Source organism: Mesoplodon bidens, assembly GCF_964165515.1.
Source record: "Mesoplodon bidens genome assembly, chromosome: 2".
NCBI lineage: Eukaryota > Metazoa > Chordata > Mammalia > Artiodactyla > Ziphiidae > Mesoplodon > Mesoplodon bidens.
In genome coordinates this window covers 28,889,571-28,903,555 of record NC_138177.1, presented here as the reverse complement: position 1 = coordinate 28,903,555, position 13,985 = coordinate 28,889,571, and the positions used below count along the sequence as shown (strand labels likewise).

Below are 13,985 nucleotides of genomic sequence, written 5' to 3'. Positions count from 1 at the left end.
TCTCACAATACCTATTAACAGCTAAGCAATAATCACAAATCAACCACTTACTGAATGTCTCAAATAACCCCTGTTGGTCTATTTGAATACCGTAATACCAGCAAATTTGATTTGCAGTTAGCCGATTAGTATTGGATAGTTTTCTGTGTGATGAACAAGCTGGAGTTTTAATTTTAAATTCCCTGTTGAGTCTCCTCTAAGCAAGAGAGCGAGGTGGTCTATGTGGCTGCCTTAAGCCAGACAGTCTTTTTTTCTTTTTTTTTAATGCTCAATAAACACAGAGGAAGGTATCTGTTTCCATGGTAGACTGATTCCATCCACATTAAAAGAAATTGCAGAGGGCATTCACCAATTTCTATTATGAAATTGAGAAGTTCAGGGAATTTCTCTACTGCTGCCTAGTCTGTATTTATTCTCTATGCTAAATTTTGGTGTTAGACAATTGTTTGTAACATTCAAGTCAGTTAAATTAACCATGTCTGGCATTTAAAATTCCTTTGGTTGTACTCTTATTATCACATAAACTGAGTGCCTTGTTTATTAATGCTCAGAGGCAGTGAGTGTAGTAGAAAGGGGACTGAGACAATCTGTCCAAGCAATGACAATGGGGTGTATGTGATGGTGATGGTGGTGGCAGGTGGCGTGTATATGTGTGTGTGTACACATGTACACACATAGGTAGAGAGATTTAGGGGGTACTTATGTATCAAGCAAACAAGATCTTATAAGAATCCCACTGAAAATATTACATATTGACTTGGCTGTGTTCCCAGCCTGGCTGGAATGTATTATATGCCCCAGTGAGAAAGTCTTCTGGCTGCACTGAGTTCTTGGACTCCTTCTTCTGGGACACTCTTTCTGATGAGTCAGGTTGATTCCACTTGATAGTCATCTTCATGAACCAGGTCAGAAACCATTGCTTTGGTGAAGCATTCCCTGACATTTCCAAACTCCAGGCCAAACTAATAGCTTTCTCTGCGCTTAATGCATTTTACATACTTGCAATAAACATGATAGTGGGTGTTTACAAATCTGTCTCTCCAGCTATATTGTGACTTATTTTAGGGTAGCAATTTTGTTTTATACTTTTTAATACAAACAGGGTAGCAAGTGAGGAAGAATCTGAACTTCCAAGCCAGACTTGGTTTCAAATCAATTTCACTACTACATCTAGTCTTGAATAAAGTACTCAAAGCTTAGCCTGAGTTATTTTATGTGAAAAATAAGTATGGTGATGTCTAATTCCATAAGGCTTTTTGAGAAGTGCAAAAAGGCCCTTATATATTTCATTTCTTTGTATCTTACCTAAAGCCTAGTGCCTACCAGAAACGTAAGGATCATTCAATATTCTCATGTCCTTTGACCTAGAATATCCTAGTAACCTAAAGTCCATCCTTCTTCTTCCAGAGGAAGTGGGCTCCTTCTCAATAATGGCAGCTTGACAAAGACATGGGATACCTTGGTGATGGCCAGGCTTTATCATTGAGGATATTTATGGAGACCATGGTTAGGGAGTCAACTATTCAGGAAACTATAAAAAAAAGATGTCATCTCTATGTAGAAGGTTAATTCAGATGACCTCCTTCATTCAAGAGATAGTTTTTCAGTACTTACTATATGCCTGCCAGCTGGGCCGGATACTATGAAGATTACAATCTAGCGGATGGCAAAGATTTTTAAATTAAATAAATAAAAAATTACAACTAAATAAAGTAACTGTAATGAAGGCAAGAAATAAAAGCTGAGATGCTGAGTTTCTTTCCAAATGTAAACTACATGATTTAATGTTTAAATTTCCAGGAAAGTAGAAAATTGATCCGCAAATTGCAGATGGAAATTTCAAGGTGGTTTGTAAATTTTTTCAACCCTACTTATTAAATCTTGTGTTCTCTTTCTTCCTGATTGGCCCATTTAGTCAGGTTCTTCTCCTGGTAGCCCAGTCAGCATTCCTGTGTCCATGGAGTTGGAGTTTTCTTTACCTAGAAGCTTTTCCATCCCACTACTTAAAATACTTTTAATAATCCTGCCCAGTTTCCAGTATTATAAAATAAGCTGGTGAGACTAAATAATCTTTAAAATTCTTAGCTCTAAAATATTTTGATTCCTTTAACCCTGCTAGTGAAGGAGGAGGGCGGAATGTGCTCCCTATATTTTTACTTCTAAATCTTATTTTCTGTGCTTGGTTACCATGATGAACTGTTTTTAGCTATACCTGGTATCAGAGCTCCAAACAGTAGAGGCTGGAATGTAGGGCATGCATTACATGAAAAGTAAAATGTTTTGAAAGGGCTTTGAAGTGTTGAATAGGAATATTGTATTAAGAACATTCCACCAAATGGAAGAAGCCTGGAAACTGGACAAACTGTGGATGTGCAGATGGTTATTACTAACCATCAGTCAAGTAGAGAACACAGCCTATGCATGCGGATCAATATGTCACGTGTCTTTATACATTGGGATGTACCAAGAATTTGTCAGCAGTTTTTTTTTTTTTTTTTTTGCGGTATGCGGGCCTCTCACTGTTGTGGCCTCTCCCGTTGCGGAGCACAGGCTCCGGATGCGCAGGCTCAGCGGCCACGGCTCACGGGCCCAGCCGCTCCGCGGCATATGGGATCCTCCCAGACCAGGGCACGAACCCGTATCCCCTGCATCGGCAGGCGGACTCTCAACCACTGTGCCACCAGGGAGGCCCTGTCAGCAGTTTTTATCTCTGTATGTATTGCCTCCAAGGAGAAGAGTCAAATTGCCCATGTTATGCAGCCTAAAAGTTTTAGTTTTGTCTGCACCAATATGAATGAATCCATTTAAGATGTCTCATAGGAGAGAGGATGCTTCCATAAATGCAAATTGACATAAAATGGTGGGTTTGTTTGCTTGTAGATGAGTTGGGGGGCAGTGGGGCACAGAAGGAAAGATCCTCTATCTTTATAGTTCTTTAAAAAATCTTCTTTATCCTAATAGACAATCCACAAACTATAATAATCCAACATGCTCCATATCACCCAACAACATTTTACAATTAGAATGTGGGCAAATCGCTCTGCCTCAGTTAACACTGATGTTAAAGAACAGCAGAGAGGCCTTTGGTAGGTATGACCACTAGTCAGTCAGCCATTTGAAGTATTACAGAGAGGTGTTATTTCTCAGAGATAAGGAACAAAGAGGTCTTAATATCCGGCTCAGTCAGGGCAGGAAATTGCCTACTTCCTGAGCCAGAGTGGTAGAGGCTGTGGATGGGAGCCAGATATTGGAGGGAGGAGGCATGTAAGCACTGGAGACCTCAGGATTTTATCGTCGGGCGCATGGACTTTGTATCAGAATGTCAAGAACTCATTTTGTCTTTAGCCCAGAAAGATGCTTGGCAAAGAATTAATTACACTAAAGCATTCTTATAAATGTCATGGCTGGACATTAATTTTCACAGAAGGTTATTCATTCTCAGATGTTTATGTTTTTCATTCCTGAACCTCCCCAGACTGTGGTATGTGACAACATTTTAATTTTAAAGACTATCAATTATCCTGCTAATTCTAAATTCTACTATAAAAGTGTAAAGTACCAGGTTGACCTTGCATCCCTTGCCCTAATTACATACATGTGTTTTTATAGACCTTCTAGCCAACCTCAACACCAACAAACTAGTTTACAAGCACTTAACCTCTCCAGCGTTTTTTGTCCTCATTTGTACATCAAGAGTATTGAACTAGATGATCTCACATTTGTTTGGGTTCTAAAGAAAAGTGGCAGAAATTCCATGGGTATAAGTCTGTATGGTGGAAAAAGGAAATTTGGGGGATCCTGGGTACTTGAGTCCAAACCTCTGCATGTCCAATTATTAGATGTGTGACACTGGGAACATTCTCTAATCTCAATCTAGTTTCAACATTTGTAACTGGAATAATACCTAAGTTATATGGTTGTTATACAATTAAGTGACATGGGGCATTAAAGTGTCTGGCAGACACATATTTAATAGCTGTTTCTTTCCCCTTACTTCCCTTCTTTCAGCATTATGTAGACAATAGATTTTACTAACTTTTATTAGAAAAAAAATCCAGTTTCAGATGGTGATGTTGAAAGAAAAGAAGATAAAGACTAATTTACAGGAGGATCTAAAGATGGATTGAATTTTGACAAGCAAAAGAAGGATGTAGGACATGCTACCCAGGGAAGAATGTAATCAAATGTATGATGGCTGTAATTAAAAGGTGTATGTGGAGAATAAGTCTCCTGATGCTATTGAAATGTAGACTCTATTGGCCAGGGTTAAGATATATATTTTATGTTTCTATCTCTTGACCTATAAATTAATTTTTACTCAATTGTTTGTATATTGCACACAATATTCTGTTTTTTTCTTTTAAAAACATACTTTGGAGATCATCCTATGTGTACATAAAGCTCCTTCTTTTTCTTTATTTACTATTTATAATATACCATTATGTGTATATACTGCAATTTATATAAACAGTACTCTAGTGGTGCATATTTAGGTGGTTACCATATTTTACTTTTATAAACAAGGTTGCAGTGAATAATCTTGTATACACATCACTTTACCACATGTGTAAGTAAATCTGTAGGATAGAGTCCTAAATGTGGATCTGCTGTATTTGTAATTTTCATAGGTCTGGTCAAATGCCCTGCAAACATGTTTTATTGATTTCAACATACATAGTCTATGTATGAGACTGTTTCCCTGGACTCTAGTTGATACAGAGTTAATCATAGTTTCTGAATTTGGCCAAAATCTTCTAGATTAAAAAAATGCTATTTTAATGTACTTGAAGAAGCATTTCTTGAACGTCTTTTTATGTATTTAAGATTTGTCTGTATCTCCTTTCTGTGATCTATCTGTTCATAGTCTCTAATCATTAGGCTGCTGGATTATTGGGACTTTCCCTATTGATTAGTGGAAATTCTTTATATATTAGAGAAATTAGCTTTTTGTTTCTTATGCAGACATTTTCTCTCAATTTTTTGTTGATTTTGATTATTGTGATTCTTACCACACAAACTGCTTAAAAATTTTTTTATATAGTGAAGTTTATCAGGTTTTTATGGCTTTTGGATTTTGTTTATACTTAGAAAAACTTCTCTCACTTGAGAGAATTTTTTTTCATGGTTTCATCTATTTTATTGTTTCATTTCTTATACTTAAATCTTTGATCAATTTCAAATTTATTGTGGGGAGAGATATGAATCCAAGTTTATTTTTTTAAGGTGGCTACCCAGCTTTCCCATCACAGACTATTATATAATTCATATTTTCAATGCCATTTTGAAATGTTTCCTGTATTTTACTATATAACTATATGCATTTGGATCAATTTCTGGATTTTCTTGTCTGTCTCATAGGCTTTTCTGTCTATTTATGTGCAAGTAGCAAATTTTAAATTTATATTAGTTTTATAATATGTATCAAAACCTGGTAAAAATGGTTTCTTTCTCTTGCTTTAGTTTTTCAGAAAATGTATGACTATTTTTACTTGCTTATTTTTCTGGAAGAATTTTAGAGTCAATGAGGTGTCCCACACCTACCCTCTAAAACAAATACATCAACTTTATAAATTAATTTAGGTGACATTGACTTCTAAAGTATTTTTTGATATTCCTTTCTAAGCACATTCTACACTTTTCCTTATGTTCAAGTGTGTATGTGTGCAGGTGTGTATATGTCTATGTATGTGTGTGTATATTTTGTGATTCTCAAGAGTAGTTTAAATTTTTCTTCATATAGATCTGATTTCTCATTAAGTGTATTCCTAGATTTTGTTGTTGTTATTGCTTTTGTAAATCTTTTTCTCCTGTAGATCATTCAACTGGGTATTGTTTATAGTATAAGGACTGTGATTATTCATTAATCTTTTACCAAACCACCTTATAAAGTTCTCTTATTGATGTAATACTTCTTAAAATTGATTTCTTTGTTTTCTCCAGGTATACAATCATATCATCTGCATGATGGTAATTTTGTCTCCTTTTTTTTAGACCCTAGTTTATTTTTCTTTTTGAATTGTGTTGGCTAATACCCCCAGGATAATGTTAAATGAAGGTAATGGTAATAAACATTTATGTTTTATCCTTGACTTTAGTAGAAATTTTTTCTCTGGAACAATTTTAATATTGGAATGATCAATGTTTTGAAGATTTGGCAGAAGTAGCCCATTAAGTCAGATAATGATTGAGATGTACACTTCTTTGCATTATAAAGTATGATTATCATTCCCTTCTTAATAAGAGTTTTAAAAATCAAGAACATGTAAATAGAGAACAAAGGGAAGAAAATAGATCATGTAGTGTAAAGTTTTTTAATAGAGGCAATAAAAACAGAAAGCATGACAAAAATGACAGAATTAAGACCCAACAAGACTGGCCTCCATAAATGTAAGTGGGTAACTCACCTATTAAAAAAATCACTTTTGATCATAATAAAAAATTCAACTCTATGTTTTATATAAAAATTATGCCTAAAATAGATGCCTTGGAAGAGTTGAAATGAAAAAACCCTCAGATCTCTTTTAAACTGTTAAAAAAATGCTTAACCTGACCCATGCAAGAGAAAGCTACAAATCACTATATTAAGCTATACCTTTTCACCTACCAGATTGGCAAAAATCATAAAGTTTAACGTCATAGTGTGTTGGTGAGGATGAGTGAAACAGGCACTCTTATACATAATTAGTAAGTGTGTACATTGGTAAACCTCTCTGGAGGCCAACATGGTGATAGGTATCAAAATTATAAATTCATATAGCCTTTGTTTTCACATGTTTACTTGTAGAAATTTACCCTATGAGCACACTGAAATGTGTGTCTTTATAAGGATTTTTGTTTCAGTATTGTTTGTAATAGCAAGAGTTTTGAAACAGCCTAAATGTTTAATGATATGGGTTTGATTAAATAAATTATGCATGATTACATTATGGAATAATATGAATTCCTTAAAAAGAATAAGGTATAGATAAAGCATTATCTCTGAAATACGTTTTTAAGTTTAAAAAGCAAGGACAGCACATTATATTGGGTTGGCCAAAAGGTTTGTTCAGTTTTTTCTGTAAGATGGCTCTAGTAGCACTTAGTTGTCTTTAACTTCATTCGAAACAATTTTGTTAGATTGTATTGCAACAGCTCTCATATCAGCGTGCATTTAAAAAAAACTTATCAAAATTGGTGAATTTTTGTGTAGCCATTTTTAATATTGAAGATGGAAGAAAAAGCACAAAATTTTCGGCATATTATGCTTTATTATTTTAAGAAAGGTAAAAATGCAACTGAAATGCAAAAAAAAGGATTGTGCAGTGTATGGAGAAGGTGCTGTGACTGATGGAACGTGTCAAAAGTGGTTTGTGAAGTTTCATGCTGGAGATTTCTCACTGGGCAATGCTCCATGGTCAGGTAGACCAGTTGAAGTTGATGGCGATCAAACTGAGACTTTACTTGAGAACAATCAACGTTATACCACACGGGAGATGACCGACATACTCAAAATATCCAAATCAAGTGTTGAAAATCATTTGCACCAGCTTGGTTACTTTAATTGCTTTGATGTTTGGGTTTTACATAAGTTAAGCGAAAAAACCCTTCTTGACCATATTTCTGCAGGAGATTCTCTATTTAAACGTAATGAAAATGTTCCATTTTTAAACAAATTGTGACGGGAGATGAAAAGTGGATACTGCACAATAATGTGGAAAGGAAGAAATCGTAGGGCAAGTGAAATGAACCACCACCAACCACACCAAAGGCCGGTCTTCATCCAAAGAAGGTGATGTTGTGTATATGGTGGGATTGGAAGTGAGTCCTCTATTGTGAGCTCCTTCTGGAAAACAAATAATTAATTCCAACAAGTACTGCTCTCAATTAGACCAACTGAAAGCAGCACTTGACAAAAAGTGTCCGGAATTAGTCAACAGAAAACACATAATTTTCCATCGGGATAACACAAGACTACATGTTTCTTTGATGACCAGGCAAAAACTGTTACAGCTTGTCTGGGAAGTTCTGATTCATCTGCTGTATTCACCACACGTTGCACCTTCGGATTTCCATTTATTTAGGTCTTTACAAAATTCTCTTAATGAAAAAAATGTAAATTCCCTGGAAGACTGTAAAAGGCACCTGGAACAGTTCTTTGCTTGAAAAGATAAAGAGTTTGGGGAAGACTGAATTATGAAGTTGCCTGGAAAATGGCAGAAGGTAGTGGAACAAAACAGTGAATACGTTGTTCAATAAAGTTCTTCGTGAAAATGAAAAATGTGTATTTTATTTTTATTTAAAAACTGAAGGAACCTTTTGGCCAACCCAGTAATTTAGTGTTAAAAATATACGAAAATATTATGTATGTGTACACATACACATACACACACAGAGACTCGCACATGTACATATATCTATCTATATATATATACCTGTCTGTAGATACATAGATTATTTCTATAAGGACAAAGAAGAACTGTTCAGAGTGATTGCTTTTGTAGAGAACTGGATGTCTGGGTAGAGAAGCAGAAGTAGAATGGAATGCAAGGAGCAACTTTAAGCATATAAATCAGTAAAACATATTGATCATTCTAAATGAACATTTTCTGTTATAATAATTATTGGCTTTTTAAAGTAGATCTAAATATAGATAACACTAACTTCTTACTCTGTTTTTTTTGTTTTGTTTTGTTTTTGTTTTTTGGCTGCACTGCATGGCATGTAGCATCTTAGTTCCCCAACCAGGGATCAAACCTGAGCCCCCTGCATTGGAAGCACAGAGTCTTAACCACTGGACCACCAGGGAAGTCCCTAACTTCTTATTCTGGTAAGAGGATTTTGGAAGAAATTAAAGAATACTAATCTCATTGTCTTCAGGGGAACAAATACAAATACTAATTCTTCATCCCTTTTTTAAAAGCAAAATATAAGTATTTTGGATAAAATTTAAAGGGTAATGGCTAAAATAATAAAATATATAGTAAAAGTAAAGGAAACATAAATATGATGTAGCTCATAGAAGTTAGGAGAGGAGGAAAAAACCTCATGATAAATAGATAAAACAATGGCGTAAAAAGTTCACCATGTCTATAATATATAACTACAAAAAATGAATTCATCTGACAAATCTTTTAATAATATACTATTTACAAAATAAACCAAATGACATGTCTGAAACTAAAAGTGATAAAGATACACCAGGAAAAAATTAACTGATTAACAGAGAACACAACTTTAACTGTACTTGTCTCAGACCAAAGAAAACTTAAGGTGGCACCTATTCCATATTTTCCAGACTTTTTTTTTAATAAACTTATTTATTTTATTTTTATGTATTCTGGCTGCATTGGGTCTTTGTTGCTGCACGCCGGCTTTCTCTAGTTGTGGCGAGCAGAGGCTACTCTTTGTTGCGGAGCACAGGCTCTAGAGTGCAGGCTCAGTAGTTGTGGCACATGGGCTTAGTTGCTCCTCGGCATGTGGGACCTTCCCGGACCAGGGCTCAAACCCGTGTCCCCTGCATTGGCAGGCGGATTCTTAAACACTGTGCCACCAGGGAAGCCCTCCAGACTTCTTTTAATAAGCCATCCAATCTATTATCCCCAAGTTTATCCAAAGGCTCCCTAAACACCTTTTTACTTTTTAACCAGAAATGTATACTTGGAGAAGAATTTTATGTCTTTTTGATCTTTTATTTAAAAAAACCTTCAGGGGCTTCCCTGGTGCCACAGTCGTTGAGAGTCTGCCTGCCGGTGGGGGGGACACGGGTTCAAGCCCTGGTCTGGGAGGATCCCACATGCTGCAGAGCGGCTAGGCCCATGAGCCACAACTACTGAGCCTGCGCGTCTGGAGCCCGTGCTCCGCAGCAAGAGAGGCCACGATAGTGAGAGGCCCGCGCACCATGATGAACAGTGGCCCCCGCTTGCCACAGCTGGAGAGGGCCCTCGTGCAGGGATGAGGACTCAACACAGCCAAAATAAAGAAATAAATTAATAAACTCCTACCCCCAACATCTTCTTAAAAAAAAAAAAAACCTTCAAAATGTTGATATACAAGCCAATTTTCTCAAGATAGTAGGGCATCCTATATACATTTAGTTCTTTATTTTTTGTAAACTTAAGCCACTTACCCGTTTTCTTCCCTTTTTTGGATTAAAGAGAATACTTGTTATTTTTTAAGAGCCCCTGTTCATATGCAAGCCTCCCCTCCTGCACCTTTCCCAGGCAGCCACTCCTCTTTCCTGGTGCCTCTTACTGCTTTGTTTTTACTGGAAAATGTTCACCCAGAATAAGAGGTGCAATGCGATGGAGGTTTTTCCTTTCAAGGTTAAGACAGTGTGTTCTGCTTAATTTATGTTTTGCTTTTTTGGTAATTTCCAGAATTAAATTGTCCTATAGCTTAAGGAAATAGTTTTCGGTGACACCTAGCTTCTTCCTCTGGCTGATGACAACTTAAATCTCTGGAACCCCAAGCAGTTAGGAAGTCCTGACTTATTTAAACAACTTCAAGTCAATTCCAATTTTGAGTGCCTATACTGTATAGAACTAGGCATTTGCAGCAACATGGATGGACCTAGAGATTCACTTACTAAGGGAAGTAAGCCAGACAGAGAAAGACAAATATCGTATGATATCACTTATATGTGGAATCTAAACAAAAGAGATACAAATGAAATTATATACAAAACAAAAAAGACTAACAGAAATAGAAAACCAATGTATGGTTACCAAAGGGGAAATGGGGGGAACAATAAATTAGGAGTTTGGGATTAACCAATACACACTACTATATATATAAAATAGATAAACAACAAGGACCTACTGTACAGCACAGGGAACTATGTTCAACATTTTGTAATAACCTATAAGGGAAAAGAATCTGAGAAAATATACATATGTATAACTGAATCATTTTGCTATACACCCGAAACTAACACAATATTGTAAATCAACTGTACTTCAATTTTTAAAAAAATAGGGGAAACTGAAATGCAAATAGTCAGTTGTGGGGTTGTTGCTTTTTTCCTTCATTTAAAAAACCTGCAGCAAAGTGGGAATATGGGGCTTTCACATTGTCTTCCCTTAGCTGACTAAATGAAGGAATGGTCAGATGCTACATAGGATTACGGCTGTTTGTGCTTACACTTAAGGAAGATAGTGTCTGGGCTGGAGGAGGACATAGGAAAGGTAGAGGGTGTAAGCCAGGGTAGCTTTAGGTAACAGAATATGAACACAAAGTTCCATTTAGAAAATACATTTGTGCACGGATGAAGGGTAAGATGTTGATGATATTTTGAATAAGTACTGAGGATATTATTATTACTGACCAATAAGGAACAAAGATTAAGCCATTTTCCTAGGTGAGTTGGGTGAGACATCTTTTAAAGATGTCATCACATATGAGCTTCCCCAAAAGCTGAGCCTCAAGATATGGGTGTGTTCTGAGATACTGAGATACTGATCCCCTCAGCCCTTGAGGATGCCAGGAGAGACATGAACTGCTTGGTACTGGTCCCCTCCACCGTGGAGGATTTTTGGAGGGCACTGGATAATGAAATCCTCTTGGTTTGTTTGGGACTTTCCTTGTTTTAGCACTGAACGTCTTGTATCTTGGGAAATCCCTCAGTCTCAGGCAAACAGGTACTGTCACCCTACCTCAGAGCAGTCTGTGCGCGCTGGAGGGTCTGCAGCAGATCCTGTGGTCCCCGTGGGCATTCAGCTCTTGCAGCTCTGTTGTGATGGACCGAGCTAAGCATGACCAGGAAGGTACTCTTCCACCTTATCATAAGTGTTACTAAGCAGTGGTGTTAAAGGCACTTGCCCATTTAACCTAAGTTGTTAAATTATTGGTGTAAAGTTGTTTCTAATATTTTTCATCCTTTAAATGCTTGTAATGATTTCTCCCATTTTATCTTGATATTGGTCACTTGTTCTCTCTCTCGTCCCCCTCCCCTCTCCTCCTACCCTTTTTCCCTCCCCTCCCAACCTTCTTGCTCTGCTCCTCCTCTCTCTCCCCTTTTGTTTTTTTGGGGTTTTTTTGAGGTACGTGGGCCTCTCACTGTTGTGGCCTCTCCCGTTGCTGTATTTTGAAATATCACTTTTATCTCTCTTAATTCTTCTCACCTTAAAGTCTACTTTGATATCAATATAGTCATACCAACTCTCCTTTGATTAATGCTTGCTTGGTGTATCTTTTTTTCTTCTTTTACTTTTAAACATTGTGTATTTTTATATTTCTGGTGTATTTCTTATAAGCAGCCATAATTGTATTCTTTTAAAGATCCAGTCTAAAAATCTTGTTAACCAAAGTCTTTCATTCATTTATATATAATGCAATTACTGATATAGCTGGGTTTAAGTCTACCATACTTGCTATTTGTTTTCTATTTTTCCTTTTTCTTTCTGTTTTTTAAAATTCCTTTCCTGCCTTTGTAATAGTCAAAATTTTTTAATATTCTACTTTATCTCCTCTGTTAGTCTTTTGTTATCCTTTTTTTTTTTTTTTTTGCAGTGTGTGGGCCTCTCCCTGTTGTGGCCTCTCCGGTTGCGGAGCACAGGCTCCGGATGCGCAGGCTCAGCGGCCATGGCTCAAGGGCCTAGCCGCTCCGCGGCATGTGGGATCTTCCCGGACCGGGTCACACACCCGTGTCCCCTGCATTGGCAGGCGGACTCTCAACCACTGCGCCACCAGGGAAGCCGTTATACTTTTTAACATCCTTGTTTCAGTGGTTACCCTAAAAGTTACAAGAGACATTCTAACTTATAGTCTATCTTAAATTAATACATTTACTGCTTTTTCAACAATTCAAGAAATTTAGAACAATATAACTCCGGTATTCTCTACCTCACTCTTGCCATTTTTGCTTTTGTCATATGCTTCTACATGTTGTAAGCCCCACAGACATTACACTATTGTTACTTTAAACAGTCAATATTCTTTTATATTTATCAACATATTTACCCTTTTCAGAACTGTCCATTGCTTTTGTACTTCTACCTGTTATTATTTTCTTGTAGCTTAAAATACATTCTTTAGTATTTCTTATAGTAAATGTCTCTTGGTTGTGAATTCTGTCAACATTTGTGTGTGTGTGTGTGTATGTTTTCTTTCAGCACATCAGTGGCCTTATCTTCTATTAGTTATTTATCCATCAAACCTGAATTGAATATGTCTTATTCAATCAAAGTTGCTTTCCTCAATAAACCTTTGTAAGTTAACTTACAAAACTTTTCTACTGAACAACTGATGAATCCTGCCTGGCTACTTTTAGATTGTTATAGCCATTCTTTAGTTTTCTTGCTTCCCTAGTGCTTTACTTCACAGATGGACAGAAATGGCAAATACATGAAATGAATGAAACAAGTACTGGGGAAAACATAAGTGCTATCCAAGCAAATTCAAGTTAGGATTTTATCACTGCTAGAGATCTGTCCCTTTAAGACATCAATACCATTGTCAATCTTACTTTTTTAGTTCACATTTTTTTCTTCTAATGAGATGATAAACATTTATCAGTGTTCATGTCTTATCTCTTTTATTCTATATGATTCATTTTGTAGTGTGGCGGTTTTCAAGTCTAAATTGGAAAGAAGCTTCTTCTGGCATTCTAGTTATAGTTACAAATACCAAATTCAAAACATAAGAGATTAATGGAGTCACATCATATGCACATTTAACTCATATAATTCAACCATACATGCTGCACAAAATTAAAATAAAGAAGAACACTTTGAATAGGGTGGATGATTTCACCCACGATTTCCCTCAGTGAGCACAAGGGCCCAGCAGAGCATGAATGGGAAGATGTGAATCTGATCTCTCTTTAGATGCTTTTGTGGTGTGAACATCTTACTCCCCTGACCTCAAAGCCTGACCCCCAAAAGAACACAATGCCATCATAAAAACACATAGTTAACTAGATGTTCTTTAAAACCCTAATATAAACCCTCCAATTACCCAGCAGCATTTGCATGTTCTATCACTTGACTATAATAAATAATTTTCTTCTA

At 36.3% G+C, this 13,985-nt stretch overlaps 1 long non-coding RNA gene across 4 annotated transcripts in view; it reads left to right on the top strand.

Annotated features, from left to right (window-relative positions):
- The window catches only part of LOC308612896, a 62,759-nt gene that overhangs the window by 32,572 nt on the left and 16,202 nt on the right, over nt 1–13,985 (top strand). For all 4 annotated transcript variants that reach the window (XR_014015155.1, XR_014015156.1, XR_014015157.1 and 1 more), the window contains 2 exons: nt 5,992–6,055; nt 8,705–8,806. This is a non-coding gene — a long non-coding RNA (uncharacterized lncRNA). The remainder of the gene's footprint in view (nt 1–5,991; nt 6,056–8,704; nt 8,807–13,985) is intronic.